Source organism: Photinus pyralis, unplaced genomic scaffold (assembly GCF_008802855.1).
Source record: "Photinus pyralis isolate 1611_PpyrPB1 unplaced genomic scaffold, Ppyr1.3 Ppyr1.4_LG6, whole genome shotgun sequence".
Lineage (NCBI taxonomy): Eukaryota > Metazoa > Arthropoda > Insecta > Coleoptera > Lampyridae > Photinus > Photinus pyralis.
In genome coordinates, this window is record NW_022170663.1 from 23,624,701 (window position 1) to 23,646,275 (window position 21,575).

At 37.4% G+C, this 21,575-nt stretch overlaps 1 protein-coding gene across 4 annotated transcripts in view; it reads left to right on the forward strand.

Annotated features, from left to right (window-relative positions):
- The window catches only part of LOC116175000 (tyrosine-protein phosphatase Lar), a 113,774-nt gene that overhangs the window by 21,787 nt on the left and 70,412 nt on the right, over positions 1–21,575 (forward strand). The window lies entirely within an intron of this gene.

A 21,575-nucleotide genomic window follows, 5' to 3' on the forward strand; every position in this document is an offset into this window, starting at 1 on the left:
AAAAATTGTTGGAGGTGATTTAAATTTTCATTGGTTGATGTCGTTCGTTACTACCAATCCTAAACGGCTGTTAACTCAATTCAAAACTTCCACGCTTAGCAAATTCCACAGTACGAGTTTATCGCATATGAGTTTACTAATGTAATACTATATCCTCATTAAAAAAAGGCTGCATTTGCATCCAATCGCCTCTATCTTGACGCTTCAAGCAACAAATTCGAATAAACACGCAATTAATTGATTGACAATGAGAAAAAATTTATTCCGAAACACATAATTAATACAAAAGCAGAACAAAGAAAAGCTTACAGAGCTTGTTTGGACATATTACCCCGCACGCAGGCGGACAACAAATAAAATAATCCAAACATGCTTATCGTACAACTAGCAACCGCAGCAGTCCCGTTTTCTCGTTGTCTCCGGTATTTAAGGAAACACCTCTTCCACCATAAAATAAACTTCTTTAAGAATTTTCAAATAGATCGCCAATCAACGATGGAACGCACCAAACGTCCCCACTTTCGTTATCTCTTAACAGCGATAAAACATGTGCGTTAATTATTTTTCGCCTGATAATACTCCTTATCGCAACGACCAGATGTGTCTTACTTCTAACACCTTATCCAAATTGAAAAAATTACAAAAGCAATCAAATTTAAACAAGAATTACGCAATTACAAACAATTCTAAAAGGAAAAAGAAACACAGAGATACAAATTCAAATAAAACGAACCAACTCTGTGCTTATTTCGGAAATTATCTCCAGATTGACTTAATAAATTGTGTTTCCTCTAATAACCTCATATCTTCCACTTTTCTTTCTAACCTTTCATTGAAGACCATCGCATATATTCTATACGCAGTCATCATTATAGTGATTACCCTATAATTTGGTATAGTCTTTGTTCCCTTTTTTTTAGAATAGTCACTATTACCCATCCATATCTTCTTTATTAGTTTCCTCCGCTTCCTCATGAGACTATGACTAAAATCCTTGCCTCATTTCTTATTTCCTCGCTCTCAGCCGCTGTCCCTTTCTTCAGTCTCTTTAATTGTTGCTCAATTCTTCTCTTGATATCTCATTTCCTTTCACGCCTATCTTCCATCTTCCTTTATCACACCCTCTTTCTCCTGCTTTCCTTGTGGTACCTTTATAACGTGCTACATCCAGTGTTCTATTTGATTTTCTCTCCCATTTATTATTTTTTCCTTTTCTTCTGTTTAGCATCTTCCAAAAGTCCTTCCCTCATTTCTTTTTCATACTCTTTCTGTTTCTAGTAGCCAAATAAAAATGGCACGCGGACATTTTGAAGGAATTTGGAGTACATTTTTCATTTATAGCTCATTTCTTAAGAATTAAAAAATGTGGTATTGTTTTCGTTTTGCCCGTCCGTCCGTCCGGACCCACTTCTGCGGTTCTGAAGTACTTTTAGGGGAATGATCCTAAAGTCTCGGATTTTTTTGTTGTATGTAGCCTATCTGAAGGTGCGCCAGGTGGCCATCAAATTTCGCTGTCTCCAAAGGAGGCTCCTCCATGAATTATTTCTTGAGATGCTGTTTTGGAATGTTGTGCTGTTACATGCGACAACCAACTGGTGTCAGAATTTGCATTGAAAATTGGGGGGGGGGGGCACGTCCTACCCTTCATGATATTCTAATGAAAGGTCTCAACGAAAGGATTTCATTTCAACCAACCATAGCCTCTTCCTCAACTCAATCTCAAGAACAGATTGTCGGAGGACGGTACTCACAAAGGGCAATTGGTAGAAATACATTTATTTGTGAATGGTGATGTCAAAACATTACGAGCGAATATCTCGAAAACGCTTTGTTGGAGGAAAGTACCCACAAAGCTAAATGAATTGTCTCAACGAGACAAGATAGAAAGCATCGATAAATACAGCACGCTACTACCTTATAACGCAACCATTTACTAAGCTAGTTGGGTTTTTAAAAATGCGCTTTGTCTGCACAGGAGTTGTGCACAATTTATACTTGTTTTGTTGTATCTGGGGGTGCGGGGGTGGATCTGAAGTAAGGATTTCATTTCAACCAACCATAGCAATTCCTCAACTCGATACAAGAGTTGATGAATATTACTCAATGATAGAAATACATTTATTTGTGAATGGTGATGTCAAAACATTACGAGCGAATATCTCGAAAACGCTTTGTTGGAGGAAAGTACCCACAAAGCTAAATGAATTGTCTCAACGAGACAAGATAGAAAGCATCGATAAATACAGCACGCTACTACCTTATAACGCAACCATTTACTAAGCTAGTTGGGTTTTTAAAAATGCGCTTTGTCTGCACAGGAGTTGTGCACAATTTATACTTGTTTTGTTGTATCTGGGGGTGCGGGGGTGGATCTGAAGTATAGGATTTGCAATTTTTTTTAACTTTTAGCATATTGAAACGTCAAATTCAATTGTGTTTTGGTTTTCGACATAACAACAATTCTGTCTTGACGATACCACAGTTGACTGAATATGAAAAATGTTACGTGTTGTGATATGATGATACCTCTTTTTGTTGTGTTTTCATGAATATAACGCTTACAATTGGTACAATTAAAAACATGGCGAACTTAGTTATTAAACGTCATGTAAAAAGGATCGGTAGTAAGTGAAAATCATAGTTGGAACGAGTCTTTGTGAAGATTTTTGATTGAATTAGATTCTACAGGTACTTGCGGTTTTTGACAGACTTCTGAATGCTAACCAAAATTTTAATCCAACCAAAGAAATAGCATGACTAAAACTGAATAATTTCTCTAACCAATGAAGCAAAATATCCAAAATCGTTTGCTCGGGTTCGATTTTTATCAATAAATGTCATACAAGCAATACAGTTCTCATGGGTCGATTCCTTTAAGAATATCAAAATTACTTTCAAACAAAATTATTATGCACATTCCTAAAAATAACCGTCACCTACTTTATACAGTGCAAAAAATTTAAAATAACTTACAGTAATTGACGTGGATGAGATTCCTTCCAGGTTAAAATTGGTCTTATCTCTCCTTGGTAAATGCTGCTCCTTTTTGAAATATGGAGATAGATCGTTTCTGAATCTGAACAAATCAACAATGAATTTTTCTTTCGAAAAATTCCCCCAAAAATCTAACCTCGTCTGCCGAAAACCCCCGCCCCACGGCCCAACAACGTTTTATCTACTTAACCAGACATACCTTTGATCAAGTTCGCTATGAAGCGGTACATTTGTACTTTCACAACAATTGCCGTTCTTGTGTTCGGCGATGGCATTTGTTCACCAACAAATGCAACAATTGTAATCCATAGTTTTGGTCTCTGCCGCAATATTGCAATGAAGAATACCGACCAATTCGTGCAAAATTAGACCGAGTTATTGCGTTTATGTATTGAAAATAATTCGTTATTATTTTACCCCCGACAGGCGTTGCGCGTCAAATTTGAAAATGAACTTTTCGAACTTGTGATTGTTCTTTTCGCCCATCTCGATACACCCTTCGACTTTCTCTCATTATTCTTTTTTCTTTCTACGTTCGGAAGTTGAATGTCTACTATTAGGGGTAGTCCAACTTCTCGACATAGATGATGGCTATAAATATTAGAATAGCAATTTTCCTAAACCGTCCTTTTAAAGTGGAAGCAAAAAAAAGAAGTTGTACGTTTATCCACATCCTAACGAGATTGCCGTTCCTCTTTTTCTTTTTCTGCTCTTCCTGGAGCTCTCTCATATTCACTTAATATTACGGGCGTGGGGTGCGTTGTGACATTTAGATGAATAAGCGAACGTTTTGCGACATGGAAATAACAGTTTTATGTTGAGAATTTCGAGAGTGAGGAAATATTTGGCTCGAATTTCAAAAATCCCTTTCGCTCGAAACGTATAATGATATAGAGGAGGTAGTAAAAAGCAAAAGGGCGTGTTGAAATGCAAATGCTAAAAGAATAGAATGAAAGATGGTATTTTGAAATGAAACATGCGGCGCGGATGTCAGAGGTGGGGTACGCGATATGAAATAGTGTCGACTCCCTACTTATGAATGTAAAGTAAAACACTGCAGATCGCATTCCTCGTACAGAGGGCGAATTCCTTCCGTCCTTCTCGGGCCGCGGGCGTGAAATCAAGGTTCGCGCAACTGGGATGTGTTCCACACGTTTTGAAACTGTGAATAGAATTGACTTTAAAATATGATTCGAACGCGACCAATATTTCTTCGAGCCGACACATATTAACTCCGGCTGCTCGAGGAACGTTTCACTTGCGTTGCGAACATTGCGGTATTAATAATCCGAACTCTGAAGTGTGAGATGCGTGTCAGAGAGTTATAAGACTTCTGCTGGCAACACATGCAGACAGGACCCTCATTTTACTTTGCAAACCAAATAGTGCACGAATGTAGGGGCCGTAAACAAATTTAATAAGGCAATTTCCGCGAGGAGCCGCCGCCGCCGCCTATTTAATTTCTTATTTTCTGTTTATGATTATTCTTATTAGATTAGGCGGCATTAAAATGGGATTAAAAAGTTGGCGGCGGTCGCAACGTACGCTCAAGCGAAATTTTACTTTACATTATAAAGAGGTAGCGGTGCGCACTGTAAAGTTTCGCATTATGTGATTATTATAATTTGCATAAGCTCGGCATACAAAGTAAATATAGTTACATAATCCCTGCTATGTGTTGTTTTCATAAACGTAACTTTATCCGCCGCCATATGAAATATTCACTATTCGATGCAGACAATATCTCCTTTCGCTCGCTTAATTTTTAAGCGCTGTTTTGCTTCATTTTGTTTTGTTTATTCGCGTAGATTTAAGAGCGTTAGTTTCAAAGCATGCTATACATCAATATCTGCGCTTATACAGTTTTTTAAAACAATGTTAAAAGTGTCAGTGAAAAGCAACGTTCGAAAACTCACGCGAATATGACATTTGAACGTCTTACTCGGCTTACAAGCTTTGATCAAGATGGCGGCGGTTTCCGATTTCGTACAACTTACCGGTGGGCGTTTTTGTCACTCTGTCTAGCTCCAAACCGCTACGCTAATTTAAGCAAACGTGAGATGAAAAGAATCAGTGATTAAAGGTGGCTGTTTTCATCAATAGGAACCCATTTTGTAGGCGTTAAAAAGAGGTGGGATCACTAGTTTTGAGTTCATTCCATTTGGGATAACAGCGCGATCACCCGTGCAGCTCAAAATATAATTTTAGAATCTTTTAGGATGACCATATTTCGGGCATTATAAATCCAAATTGTATTTTCCTTGAAACGGAAATATAAACTTGGGTTTGGTATGTTTACAGTTAATTAATGAACTAACACCAAGGAGTGAATTAATTCTACCAAGTACCGTATCAATTTTTTATATACGTTATAGAAAACGATTAACAAGAGGATACAAAGAGAAGATACTAAAACACGTTACCTATATAAGTATTTCCGTCGTGTAATATATCATTGTACGCGACCGAGGACAAATCAATTAAACGTGCCAGTGTAGTATTTTACGCTACTAAGGATGTCTTATTAACTGCGACTAATTTTCCCGGGAAGTCGGTTCTTTTAAAATAAAACGGACGTTTAGTGAGATCAAAATTAAAGCGGCAGAAGTCGACTGAACGGTACGGTACTCGAGCGCCACCAAGAGATGTAACTTTGCCCATGAGCAAGGTCGGCGGTACCAGAACCTTGTTGGAAGCTCCAGGTAAACAGACGGAAAACGGCAGTTCTAGAACGGAGTCGGAAGCTTCAAGTCAACTCAATCAGAGTAAACGGCAGCTCTAGGAATAGGACGAGTTCAGTAAATGGCGGCGGTCGCTTCAGAGAAACTAAAACAAAATTATGCCGCGTGGCTCATACGGCAAGTTCCCCAACGGGAATGAAGTGGAAGTTCGACTGCGGCACTAAGGGTCCCTGGTTCGAATTCGGGTTCGGGCATGGATATTTGAAAATGTATTAGTGTGTTGGGTTGGTAGAGCAGCCCTTGGCTGAAACGCCGCCCACTTAAAAATAAAAACAAACAAATAAATTAGCGGTGTCTACGGGAAATCAAATGCAGGAAGATATCCCCATTTGCGGTGCAGTAGAACTAGAAGTTACGGTCCAAGAAAAAGCAAAAGCGGCAAATACGGTGCGGTAAACTTAAATTAGCCGGTATGAATGCAGAATAAATTTACGGAAAGTATCAAAAATTAATACGGTACTTACAGATGTAACTAGCAAAGATGCAAAAGACAAAAAGATCACTACTAAACAACGGCATTAACTTTTATAAAATTCGGTAATCATGAAGTGAACGCCGATTTTTCAAACCAACCCAGTGTATTCGGATAAGAACGTCCAAAAACTTCTTTAATTAATTTCTCAATTTCTGGTCATCATAAAAATCAGGGACATATTCCAAAATTTCAATTAATTAACCGTTTTTCTGATGAAACCACTCAGGATTTAATCGTATGCTGTTTTCAGCAACTCATTTAATTAACTAATATTACTATTAGCTACTAACCAAGATCATCTTGTAAGTACTTCACGGGGCTGAAATTCTAAAATATTAATTTGCTCTCGTCTTCTAGATCACAAAAGCTTTCGAACGCTACACAAAATAATTTAATTATTCCCATGGGAACAGGTACAAATGGAACAAGTAAATACGGCCTCTTGTTTTCCTTATCGGACGGCTCGACAAATTAAACCACTGTTTTCCACCTTTTATTTCTAACTTCTAAAACAGAAATAAATATTTTCCGAGCGACAGTCTTCGTGACGAAGCTCTTCCAACTATAATCGCATCCTGATACGGGGCGTTCAGTAAAGCTGGTAAACTTCACAATAAACAGTGTGGTCGTTACTTCGGATCCAGATCCAACGGAAAGTCTTAATTGTTTAATATTTCCGAATCATTACCGTTATAAGGAGGACCGTCTCCAGCCTGTTTTTGTATCTGCAGAAGAATATTTTTTATATGAGGTACCGTTGTTTTATTTATGTGAAAATTAAGGGTGATTGCTATGACTGAATATAATTTTTGTAAGGCACGTCCAGCCTCCGCCCCGACGAATATCTCAATATTGACGCAAGTTTAAACTCTGTAGCCTTTACCGTCTCCACAATTCCAAAGAATTACTTAACAAATTTGTAAGTAACACCTGGCAACGTTAATCGTTAACAGATGAAGCAAATTTAGTCGACAAAATTAATCAATAAGACTGAAATAAAAATAGTGACTCAGGGTCGAAACCATGCAACAAGCGATCGATTGAAAGAATTAATTAAAGAAATCTCAATTGCCTTAAAATGTTAACAAACACCAAATGATGATACTTCGGAACTTCACTTCTTTGATTGCACTCAATCTCGATTTAGACGACACTAGGTTTGTTGTAATAACAGATGTAACATTGGCTCTTTGATGGTAGAAAAGCTTCCTTTTACTAGTACTTGAAGACCTTCAGCAAAGGTTTCCTTATGCGATTAACGCTAGATAAACACAACATCCGACTACTTGTTCGTAAATTTCACTTTAATTTGACTCTAAATGGCGTAATCAAAATCTCTTAGAGCACTCGACTAGTTAGACTGTGGATCACCAAACAGCGTCCACCTACACAAAAAAACAACGATTAACGTCCACCACCAGAAAAGCAACGGATAATGTCTATCTCTTCTATTTAAAACAATTTCCCTTTCTTTCCACACCATCTGCTTATCACAATTACTGCAACATCTGTATTTACGTCGGCAAAAATCATCTGCTTATCTAACTTAATAACAATGAGCTTTTATGCAGCGATAACACTCTTATCGCAATGACCGGAGATATCATGAGGTATAGTTTTACAAAACGTTACACGCAAATCTATCTATTTGAACAATAAAATAAACAAATCAAAAGGCGATTATTTGAAGAAACTTACGCATTATTAAATAATTTAAAAAAATCAACAATGACTTCAAATTTAAATAATATGATCGAGATTGTGTCGAATCACAAATTGTCGACCACATTTAATGTTAACAATAATTTAATTTCCACACATACGGGGTGGCCCATCGTTACTGTAAGCGCTGATACCAAATAAAAGGTCCGCATGGTGCAGTTTACACATCAATATCTTTATAGAAAGTCGATGTAACTTATAATCGATTAAAGTTTAAAACTGAAATAACGAATTTAGATGAAAAAGCGAAGAAATAGACATGCTCATTTTTCCACTCCCATCTCTCTGTTATTTGTCTTTAAACTCGAAATTCCATAAAAAACACAGAAACTTGCATCCGCATTATTTAACAAACATTAGGACGATTACGTTTTTTATTTTTAAATTGCATAGCCGGCTGGTGTACCGGTACCATAATTGCGTCACAGACAATTAGGCTCTCTTTCAAAATAAACCAAGACGGCTTCGTTTACTCTCCATTGTTTCTATTTAAGCAAAAACCACCTCCTCTAATAAAATCAGCATCGTTATTCCCGACGACACTCCAAAGTCCATCTACGCCGCCAGAACTGAAAAAACACCTGCATCGCTTATATCGCACGTGACATTGTTTGTCGAAAAACCAATTAATTAATTGTCCGATAACAACTTTTCACCAACCCGGCCCGAAATTGCAAACACCTTAAATCTATAGTTTTGGTATGGGCACCACATCCACCCCTTCCTCAGTGAGCTGCTTTGAAGATGCAGGAAATGATGTTTCTTTCCCATTTACTTCGGTGACATAGTTGCGGTCGTTAATGCGGCGTTTGACCCGATGAGGATCTGAACGGAGGCTCCGGTGGACTGCGTATTTTTTCAATCTTGAAGAGAACGTCAACGCAGGTGCGGAAGGTTGAGAATGGTTTGCTGTGTGCATGATTAGACACTGGAACTGGGCGGATGGCTTGCGAGAGGCAGCGAAGTTTGTCCAAAGATGTTGTTTCTGAAACGGAAGATTTTTAAGGTCGCAAAACTGTCCCGGTATTCTCAAAATGAGGTCGGTGAAGCTTGCAAGTCTTCTTTTAAGGATGTGCGCATGCCAAGGAGAACCAAAGGTAGGGCTTGTGGCCACGGAGTGTATGGGTGGCACATAAGAGCGGTTTTTAACGTCCCGTGGATCTGCTCCGCCATGCCCTTGACGTGGGGATGGTCAGGAGTCGTATGCTAGGCGTTTGACTCCAATTCTACGGTACAGCGCGGCAATTAGTTTAGCCTCAAACTCCTTACCTTGATCAGATGTATTTGTGAGCGGCGCGGCGTTCCGAAAATACAAATCCACTTCTAATCAACAAATTGTTAATAGTTATTGTCTTATCTGGACCAATTTTTATACAGAACATAATGTTTTAAACAAAATGTTATCAACCATAGTTCTATCAAAACCTCATTTATTTTTAACACATCTCCAAACCAAATTACACAAAAATAAAACCTAACAACTAATTTTTAAAGATTCGATACAAAAACCAGGTGTCAAATTCTTGACAGAATAGCTTCTTAGCTGAAACCAAAAATTGCCAACATATGTACGCACTTACAGACGGGAAAAATTTATTCTTTAAAAGTTGCTTAAAATGATCTAAAACGTCAACATTTGATAAAATTTCGCATTGTACCTAGTTCCATAAATAAGAAAGTTGCATTTCTACGCATGCGCAACACGATTTTTGCGCATGCATTTTGTTTGCTTTTATTAGAGGGACCTACCATCCAATTTTCGTTAAAATTGCTCCATAAATAAGAAAGTTGGATGTTGCACATGCGCAACTCGATTTTTTGCGCATGCATTTTGTTTTCTTTTATTAGGAGGACCTACCATCCAAATTTCGTTTTAATTGTTCCATAAATAAGAAAATTGCATTTCTGCGCATGCGCAACACGATTTTTGCGCATGAATTTTGTTTGCTTTTATTAAAGGGACTTACCATAGAAATTTCGTTTAAATTGCATCAGAAACAAGATCGTTGCTTTTTGCACATATGCAACACAATTTTTTGACTTTCGACAATTTTTGTCTCCGTTTTTTGATAATATAACCCGGCCCAATTTTTTGTAGGTTGTACACAGGAAAATAAGGTCTTCCAAATAATAGAATAAAAATTTTAGGTTGCTATTTGAAAAAAAAAAGTTCGATGCCGTTACGGCGCTCCAAAATTTTTTTTCAAAAATACGGCCGTTATTTTTCTGTTCGGTATGCCTAAAACATATACAAAATTTCAACAAAATCCGTCGAGCCGTTTTCTCAGAAAATTGCCAACAAACGTACGTACGTACAGACGGAAAAAAATTTTATTCTTTAAAAGTTGCTTAAAATGGTCTAAAACGTCGACATTTGATGAAATTTTGAAATGTTCAAAAAACGGCTACCGCAATAGCTACCTAGCACATGCTAGGAAGCTAAAAATCAGTTTACAATGCCTTATCAATTTCAATAAAAGCAATAATTTGCATTTTATCAAATGATGAGCATAAAACAATTACACAGATTCTTCTATTAAACCATTAGACTGTTGAACAGCAAGGGGGTTGTCTCTAAAATATGTGGGGAAAAAATTCGCAGTTATCCGGAAATACTATATTATTTACCAAGCATGAGAGTGAGTTTTCGCCGAAAAGGCACAAGTTCCAACGTGTCAGCGAATCTCACTTAGACCATATAAAAGAGAGCCCTCAAACCAATTTGTAAACAAAAATGCAGGTTTGCAGCCATTGGTTTTACTCAGACAGACAGACAGAGTCGTCCAACCAGGATTGCTATTTTCTTTAGAAAAATGAAAATATATCGGTTACTTCCTTGGGTTGCTTCTCATTAAAATCGCATGCATGGCATGTTTCCGTCGAGACTATTGAGAAGAGTTACTATAATTAGCAATTTCATAGTTTGAGGGCATATCCTCGCCATAATAGCGAGATGCACTGCCCAATTTCGAACATTTATTAGTACTCAACGCCAATATCGTTCAATTCTCCAAAGTTCGAAAGTTCTCAAGTATTCCTTCCATGGGCAATTACTAATAATTAGTTGGCATATATAAATGTCAGGAATTTGCAATAAGAAAGAACCTGGCACTGAAGCGGCGGACAATAAAATAGCCATTCGCCGCTAACATTGCTAATGTATCAAACAATTAAACTAACAATTAGAGAAGTGGGACGACGCAACAGCGCAAAATGGCGGAATCACCGGTCGTTGATCCTGATATTTCTTAGTTTATTTGACAGATTTAGAGGTTGAGCTTTCGACACATATTACCTTTTAGTAGGTAGCGGTGGCTATATCTGATATGGAGAAAAATCGTTTTTATCTTCCTAATATTTTCATTAAGTATCTAATTGCAACGTAGACGCGATATTTCATTAATAAAAGTCCGTTTTAGAACACAAACATAAATTGTCGAACAATTCGCGGCGCACGGAGAAACGAATCCCATATCGATCGGGGGTAGGTTATCAAAATTGCAAACTTATGGAACCTCTGTATCACCGTAAAGGCTGTAGGTGGAAGGTAAGGTTAAACTGGTTGGAAAATAATTCACTCTAGTAAATCGGGTTTAGGAAAAAGATTAGTAGTAATCCCAGAAAATGGCTTTAGAGAACAGTATTTTTCACGGCTTCATAATAAAACCCCGTGCCTGCAATACATTAAATATTAAAAGGAAACTGATATTAGTGATCCTCGTGAATTTTTTACGTGCTTTATAAACAACGCGGCGGTGATATCAATCATAGTGTAACTTTCCTCGGGGGAAAACACGGTAGTTTCACCGCTAATATACTTTCAGCGAAAAGTTGTTTCGCAGTTATTAAATAAAAAAGGTAACGCGTTACCATTAAATCTGAGAGTGCCTGCTACATGATTCGCCAAAATAAAATCCTTTATTGGTTTCGCAAACTGCAAAGAAGAAAGGGCTCCTTTCATGATAAAACAATCAGAGCTCCATCTTTAGATTTGAGCAAATAATTCCAATTTAAAACGGGGGCGAATTTGAATGCGCGCTTGCCGGTCCAATTTAAGGATTCCTCTCCTAATAACGATATCGTCTGAGCGAGGAATGTGAGGTAGATTATGGCCTGAAGTCAGGAGACAGTTGGAAGTATTTATTTATTTATGGTGGCTGAAGTAATACAACAATTGTAACAGTTGGGTTGGGGTGGCTGCTATACGTATAACAGATAAACCGCGCCCGTAATTTATAGAAACTTAAAATTTATGACTACAAATTCAGAAGTACGCGAGGAAATTAATTAATTGCGCGCGTTTTATCAAAATTGAAATATTGCCGTTTTTTATCGGCGCACCCGCACAATTTGGCATCCTTGGGAGAAAAAGAACAAAACAATAAATAGACGCGGACTATAAAACAAAGTGGCGGCCATATCCTCGGCTTATATCGGGGAAATCGCGAACAAAATCGCGAATAAAATATGTGGCCAAAAACAAATTGCAACTTTGTTAAGGTTGACGTTAACAGATGACCGCCGACACGTCCAAGAATATTTATGTCACCGTACACGGGAATGGGGTCCGATTTTTGACGCGCCCATTTCGCAATGCGGTCAGTTCGATGTTAATTATAACAGCGCCATCCCCTTGTCGCGGCCGCATCTTTCGCGATTATTGGAAATTTCAGTATATTAATGCATTTCCAGGTTCCATTTGTTCGAATTTAAATGTAGCGAAATACAATAAAGTTTAAAAACACGAATTACTCACGGTGGAACGGACAACGCTACAATCAAAACGGTGCTTTTTGCACTCTATTTCGGTACATATACGCTCAAATTTACATTTGCGAACGTTTATAACATAAGCGGATTTTATGGGGCGGAATTATCAACTATGGACTTTTCGAGCTTTAGAGCAGAGTATTAATAGTTTTGTTTGTAAATCCGCGAAATTGCTTCTTACAGGTGGAACATTTCCATTTGCACTGTTATTTAGCTTAAGAAGTCTGTCATGAGCTTGACTTGGGGGGAGGAGACAGATAGTAGATTTTTAACCACCCCCTTCCAGCTCACCTTTTTTATAGTGATTACGTCTTGAGGGTGGTTTTACACCGACATTTAAAATATTGTGCCGCCATCTTTCACGGAAATGAATATGTAATTACTAAGACTGTTATGTAACGAAGCTCGACATCATTTTTGGTCATGGTGCCTGCATTAGAACATGACCGGTGTCGTCATAACAATAATATAGGGGTATGTTCAGGGTTTGTGTTCGTAATTTGAGCTCAGCCTCCCCCACGACCCCTTTTTTTGGGATATAATAATCATAAAATGGTGGCCAAATACCATTGTAAACGAATTCAATAAATATTTTACACCCCCACGTAAAAGAAACAACACCCCTACTCATCGCACAAGCCGACAACAAACATCGTAATTGAACTTCTTGCAAATTGTTAAAATATAAAATACTACATACATCTGTGGTAAAATCCACACCATCTACCTACGCATAGAGGAATCTAAACACCCTGTATATTAATCTCCAATGAAAGCCACCCACACCTGTGCAAAATTCCACTCTATCTACTAAGCATCGACAACTGCAATGTGTCCTTAACGCCCTGTAGTAATTTTCAACCTTTCTCGTAATTATGCTAACATTAACTAAACTAAATGGAAATTCCCCAAAATGATTGCAACATAATTCGTAATTTTAAGCGACATAAAGCATTTCCAGTGGCGTAGCAAGCGTTTTTCTCATTCACTAGAATGCATAAAAGCCAATTTAAAAACTGTCAGTGTAGCGTTAGGATTGTAAATCTATACCGTACACCCAAGCAAACTTACACAAAGTAAATGTGGTCGGGAATTATCTTGTAACACAAACCCGGTACTTTCTTATTTCTTATGGACGCCATATAGGATTTTTATGTCATTCGATAGAGAAAAAAATTACAAAATCACGGACACTAAACACTTGTATTTCATTTGCATTTTTGACTTTAAGTTTACAATAATTCTTAGTTCTTATAGCAATAATTTTGTAATTTTTTTCTCTATCGAATGACATAAAAAATCCAATAGGACCTCATAGCCCAGTCAAATGGTGATTTTTCCAAAACAAAATTGTGGAAGTTTTTTTCTCAACGGTTTTATATGTTTTCGAGGGTGCTGAATTTAAATTTATGGTTTGCTGCCTTATAGGAGATCGGTTTCATAGCCAAAGACGCAAAAAATCGGAAATAAAAGCTAAATAATGTATTTTGTAGGAAATTGTATGTACTTTAATTTTGTATAGGGGGCCCATCTTCAAAAAAACGTAACGTTTTTGAGATATAAGCAAAAAACTGAAAAAAGTACTGAAAAACTCCAATTTTTTTTGCATATTTCGGTATGAAGCCGACTTCCTACAAGGCAGCAAACAATAAATTCGGATACAGCACATTCGATAACATATAAAACCGTTGATAAAGAAACTTCCGCAATTTTGTTCAGAAAACGGTAGTTTTAAACACGCATTTACTGGACTATTCATAAGAAATAAGAAAGTTGATGTGATTTACTCGATAGTGATTAAATTTTTTTATATCTTGGCCCACCAGCAGAAAATGAAGTCGTTGTGTAAGTATGTGTTCTAAAATGAACAGTCAAATATGTTACATCATAAGACATCCACATCAGTAGATAAGTAACGCCGATTTCAGCGCATTTTGACCTCATTTGACCTGTGCGCTTCAAGTGATTCAATGCCACTGAAAGTCAAGCTTTAATCCCTGAAGTCAATGTCAATGAAGGTCAGTCGATCGTGGTTATTCACTAAACTAAAAACCAATGTCATTGGAGGTCACACGTGGAAACGAATTTCCATTCTGAACGAAAGCTATCAATGTCACGGAAGGTCAGTTGATCGTGGTTGTTGTCTAAGCTAAAAACCAATGTCACTGAAGGTCACACGGGGTTCATTCCTGAAGTGACACTCGATTGTTACTATCATCAAATGTGACTTTCTTTATCACCTTCAATTCTTCCCTCTATTTCACCTGCAATTCTGGACTATATTTCACCCTCACTTATGCCCTCTATTTCACCTTCAATTCTGCCCTTTATTTCATCTAAAAGTTTGACCTTCAGTGACATGGGAAGCGCCGAGTCTACGTTTGACCTTCGGTGACATTGGTTTTTAGTTTAGACAAAAACCACACCGTTTGACCTTCAGTATCATCGAGTTCAGAAACGAACCCTCTTTATTTTTGCAAACAACCACGATCAAATCACCTTCAGTGACATTGCGTTCACGAACGATCGTTTTTACCTTCAGTGACATTGAATCACTTGAACAGAGATTAGATGAGGTCAAAGTGCGCTGAAACCGGTGTTAACCGGAAGTGAAACAATCATGAATATCTTTTGATAAATCATAAAAAACTATGTTGGTGCGCAAATTTTCTGATTTAAATTATCAACGGGCGCCTGAATACCCTTAGGTAAAGATTCTCATGAAACAGCATGTATACAGCTTGGATTCTATACAGGGTGCTTTGAACTAATGTTTTCAGCTTATTTTCGAATCTGCTTGTTTGATAAATTTGATCTTAGACACAGGAGACATTTTGCTTATTTTAGAAATCAATTTGTTCTTCTTTTGTACTTAACAGATTTCAACATTTGTGATTGGTTTCTATAGGTCAAAATATATTGGAAACTATGCAATGGCAAACGGTCACTAAACCACCCACAAAATACCTCTCCAGCTAGCTCAAAACGAAACAACCTTTAAATTTAAATTTTACAAACGCGCTCGTACACATCTGCTATAAAGAAAAATCCCTGCTACACAAATTGTCATTAATACTTGACATAATTCTTGAGCACGACTAGAAAAATCTGACATGAACACTATATCTGGGTCGCACAATGGATTCGAATAAACACAATTTATTGACTGACAATGACAAACATTTATTTGAAACACATGAAAGAATTAAAGCGGAAATAATCAAATCTTAAATTTATTAATGATCTAAATAATCTGGTCGTAAAGGTTTGTGATACTAGGCACACTTAACTCATACACAAATGCTGACAGCTTCTGAATTTCCCTTTGCTTTATAATACAGAGTTAGATGACAAACAAAACTGGCTTGACGAATAAGATTACAAATTTTCGGTGGCTGTTCGGGCGGTAGAAACTACTACTACTACTTGCTTTTTCAACCCGACGAAACTTTTTCTGTAATCGGACAACTCGCGTTAAACTTCTCACACAACTTTGTTGAACTTGCTTCTGCACACACTTATTATAAAAATGGTAAACTGCGTCTTCAACTAAACAAATAGGGCCGCCTGCCAGAAAATGTAGCGTATAAAGGTGTACCTACACACTCTTCAACCATCACGAAAACTAGCAGCCGCGTTTTTACGTTGACTTCAGTATTTAAAGGACCACCACTTCCATTACAGCATAATCTCCTTCTTTAACAAAATTTCAAAAACGTCGCCAATCGCCATTAGCTTAGATAAACTTCTCCACATGAAACGCGCAATTCTGCATAACACCTTACCTCTTATCAACACCAGATGTGCATTTCCTTGAAATTAATTAACTTTTGCCTGATAAACACTCCTTATCACCAACGAATAAATAAAAACCTTTTATAAAGTACTCAAACTTATCTAGATGTGTCTTTGTTAAAGCATTTTATTAAAATTAAAACGAAAACTACGCAATTAACAATGCTAAAAGGAAAAAACAACACTAGAATACACATTCAAATGAAACGAATTTTATGTTTATTTCGTAAATAATCCCCCAGATTTACTTAATAAATTGAAATTATATCACATACAGGGTGGCCCAACCTTATTGAGGCTACTGACATCAAAGTAACGTGTGCGTATAATAGACGAAGGGTATATTTTTACTCGCGTTTGTAGGGTTTATTTACAGTAAATCACTTCAATATCATCAATCAAAGAAACGAAAATATTTGACGCACCGAAGCGTAGGTTTGTTGCGTTATAACTACACAAATTTTAGAACCGCCGAACTCCCAAGACCGAGCTCAAGACCTTCGGCAGTTTGTTTACGATTATCCAAAATTTCGTTCCGCTCGATGTAGAAAATACAACATCAAGCACTAACAAAACAACAACGTATGCCGCGATACCTAATAAAGTTTTCAAGTATAAATATTTCAGGGAAACTACGCGGATATGCGCGAAACGAAGCCGCAGGCCATTTTGTTTGATAATAAAACTTAATTTTACACTAAAGACACCTGCAGTGTAATTTTAACTGTCGCCACCCTTCTGGACACGCGGCGCTGCCGCTTTCAGAACGGCGGACTAAATTTTATAACTTTCCTAAATAAACAGTTTGTCGTCCTTAAAACTCGCGAGATTCAATTAGTTGTTCAAGATTAAATTAAAACCGAACTAATTTTCCTCTCATTTGTTACTGTTGCGGGCGAATTCGAAACCCCGACGCTTTTCCGGCTCCTAATCGAACGTGGGGAACGAAGCAAAGTTAAAAGCTCTACGATTTTTGCTTACCATTGGAAGTAGAGGAGTTTTAAGATATCTTCGAATAAAATTCAGTGTAAGTTATTGTGAGGAAGGCGGTTCTTTTTCAGCTAACTAATTATTATTTAAACACTTTCAATAGTTCTTTTACCCCCCCCCCAAGTCCTCGTGCAAGATCGAAGGTACTGCATTTTTGTGTGGCAGAATCAGTATTCTCTTACAAAGTATTGAATTCACCATCTGTAAGATCATGTCGGGGGCTACCACATTCCCTTTGTCGGTACCCGCTTCTGACGTCCCGTTCACCCGCAATTCGCTTTGAAGTTTAGGTTCCATCAGATATTGATAGTGTATATCCCCCACGCGTCTCTGATATTGGAGGTATGTTAATCTGCCGGTTTGCATGGTGGGGAAGGCTCTACGGAAGGGTAGAAAACAGGATTTATGGGAGCGCATTAGATATTTAGAGCGTTGTACGTATAACTTATGACACGACCGCCTATTATATTAGTCAACTGACATACTTCAACTGCTGAACGCACTGGACTGGACGATTTGTTCTACTTTGTCGTCTGGAATTCGGCAGATTATTAAAATGCACACTTTTCAACACGTAATCAGCCCACCTTACTTTAATCTGACGCGCTCGAGTAAATGCCAAAATCCCCTATTGGGCTCCCTGCTGCACTAACGTAAATGATGCTATTTTTTCGGATTCACTGTTCCAAAGTGATGTAAGTATAATTCCTTATTCCTTTAAATCTTCATTTTCATTTTTAAATACCCGTTTTCAATATATTCTTCAATTTTACTGCAATATTGTCTCGCAAATTCTTCTGGTTTCTGGTAGCTTCTTAACTTCATCTTTCTACAACAAAGCGATCCCCCACCGGTCTATTCCTTTTTTATGTGTTTTCCATCATCAGCGCCTTTTTAGTCTCCGAATTTCGCACGTAATCTTTATAGATTTTTACCCCAAAAGCTTTTATTTCAAAGCTTTGTTTCACTATCTCCAGTAAGGTTCCTAAATCTTCTGTTTCTTCTTCGATTGTTCAAACATGGAAATTTTTTTCTGTTTGCAGCAATTCATTAGTTTCCATCTTTTTTCCACACGCTATAGATCCAAGAGGAATCACTCTTATGATGGGAGCTCCATGTGGACCATTAGGTCTTCTGGTGGGTACAATTAGGTGCGAATGTGGCTGCCCTATCAACATGGATAACTTGGAGTCTTCACATTAAATTTATTCGTGGTGGTTTTTCTTCTAAATTATCCATTGTCAATACCTCCCGTTGATAATGACAATCCTTGTAATTCGGTTGTACCATTATCATTATTTTTTTACTCGTCCTCTCCAAGATTCCTGCCTGCATAACCTATAAGTTACTTTTTTCCTGAGATTCCCAGCTTCTTCGTAATCCTCGTATCTATTAATGAGTATCCTGAAAAGGTGTCAAGCGCAGCGAGATTTTAATCTTGTCTAGCTAGCCAACGGGATACGGTAGGCGGAGCTTTAGAACGCGCGCAACAAAATGCCAGATTTATGACTAATAAAATGGCGACTGATCCAAGATGGCGCCCAACAAAATGGCGGATTTAGTGACTAATAAAATGGCGGCCCGTCCAAGATGGCGTCCAACAAAATGGCTGATTCAATGACTACTAAAATGGCACCCGATCCAAGATAGCGCCCAACAAAATGGAAGATTTAGTGACTTATAAAATGGCGACCGATCGAAGATGGCGCCCATCAAAATGGCGGATTTAGTGACTAATTTAATGGCGATCGATCCAAGATTATAATTATAGTTATCGTTTTTCCTGAAATTTCTAACTTCTTCACCATCCTCGTATCTATCAGTGAGTATCCTGAAAAGGTCAAAAGCGCAGCGAGGATTTTTACCTTCTTCCCATTTTTATAAAACAATTCCAATTCTACAACCTGATATAATATTTTACCACTTTTCCTTACGCTTAGATGTCCAATAATCTCAGCAGGAATTCTTCTGCATCTCTTTTTCTAATCCTGATGCCTTCGTGTAACAACTTATGATGTCTCACTTTACATCCGTCCTTTCCGCCAGCATAAAATTTCGCAAGCAATATTTACTCCTCCTCATGCCATTTTGACATGTTTAGCAGATTATCTTTTCCTTTCATATTCCTTTTCCAACGTTGGGTAAACAAGTAATAAAATTGACGGGTTCCCAAATTTGAAATTTAGGAAAGAGAGAAAAGATACGTAGAAAAAGGCCAAGAGTACTTGCTCAGAAAACGACGTGCACAATAACGTGCAAACAAAAACCGTCACACACTTCTCTCAACCTCTGAAATCATGTGTAAAGAGCCTCCTCCCCATTAATCATCTACCAAGAAAGTAAACAACGATAGCATGCTACTACTTTATAACCCAACTATTGACTAAGTTATTTCGATTTTAAAAAAGGCGCTTTATTTGCACAACAGTGTGCAACAAAAAGGGTGATCGATGATCTTTGTTTGCGCCCGTGCACGTTCAAAGACTACCGTTACATTGCCATGGAAGAGGATTTTGTATCTTTCCGATATACATCTCTATCGTAATTTAGGAGAGGAATTAAAGCACGCGATTCGGCTCGAAGGAGCATGCTAAAAATTCAAGAGAGACGCCATTTTTACGTGGAAATGTTACAATTTCTTATAAAATCTGAAAAAGCGTACTGAAAACTGTGAGTTTCACTATATGTTAAGGGTGTCAAGAAACAAATTAAAGACGAAACGCATATGGGATTTTTAGCGACTCCGAAACATTTTGGAACCTTGAGAAAAACTCCTTTGTTGGCATAATCGTTATACTCTATCTGCCTATGTTTCTGCATGTCTCGACTTACACGATAACTGGATATAGAGATTAGCCCTTGTTATATGTAGGTATAGTTATCCTGGTGAGAAGAAATAAGTAAGTGGCCACAGAAAGAGTATTTGTAATTAATCACGGCGCAAGTAAAATCTATTGGTAACTTTTGGTCCTCTAAAATGTAAAAGTTTGGCAAATTGAAACCGTTAAAGGTAATGGAAAAACATTTATTCAAATTGATTTTCAATTTGTACATATAGAAATATATTTAACTGCAAAGTTTGAATTTGGAGAAACATGTATATAGAATAGAAAAGTCATTATTGACTCAATTGGTATTCAATTCCTTACTCTTAAGCCCATTATCCGTTCCTTTCAAGAAGTTTTAAACAATATCCAATTAATCCGATGCACTCGAATTACAAGTAAAACAATTTGTAGCTTAATGGGCTATAATGTTTTTAGTCCGGGATCAATTCGGAGACGATCTATTCATCACAGTTTCTTTAATTCTCTCCCAATACGCTACTTGCCATCCTCTTCGTATTTCGCTAAATTATTTTCTTCCCGAGTAATTAGGAAAACGATCATAGCCTCAATCACTACGGGCGCTTATTTATAATTAAACGATTTTATTGAATTCCTCGGCGCTGGTGTTTGATAAATTACACCCCTCAAAACTGCACGACTTTTATGAATGACGCTTCAAGTTTGACTGGCCCCTAAATTTCAATTATTAGATAAGTACTATCTTAAATGAAATTTAATCAACAAATTTGTGTATACGGCACGTGATTAATAACTGCCTTCAAAATTTCGACAGCGGCAGCTATTGAATTAGCGTTCTTCCTGCGTTTCGATACGGATACGTAATCCGGGAGGCGGTATTTCACCGTGTCTTTATCCGATAATTGTTTTGCAAAAATTTTCACCATATTTTTATATAGCGCACAATCTCCCGTAATCCGTTTTGTCTCTCTGTTTTCCCCTCTTCCCCCCCCCCCCCCTTTTTTTGTATACCTACCCCAGCGCGAAGAGAGCTACAGCAGCATATTCGTAACCGCTCGTAAATTAAACTTTATTTTTTGTTCATTTTCAGGTATTTGCATTTCAATATCCTACCGTAGTTAGAGGGTGAACTTTCGAGAAGATAAATTTGTTTGCATTTATCAGCAAGAACGCCTTGAATTCCGTTCCGTGTAAGAGGTAAAAGTTATATTGCCTACCAGCTTGATGCCTGAAATTTCTCAATTGAAATAAATGATTGAATTTTATTATTGAAAATAATAA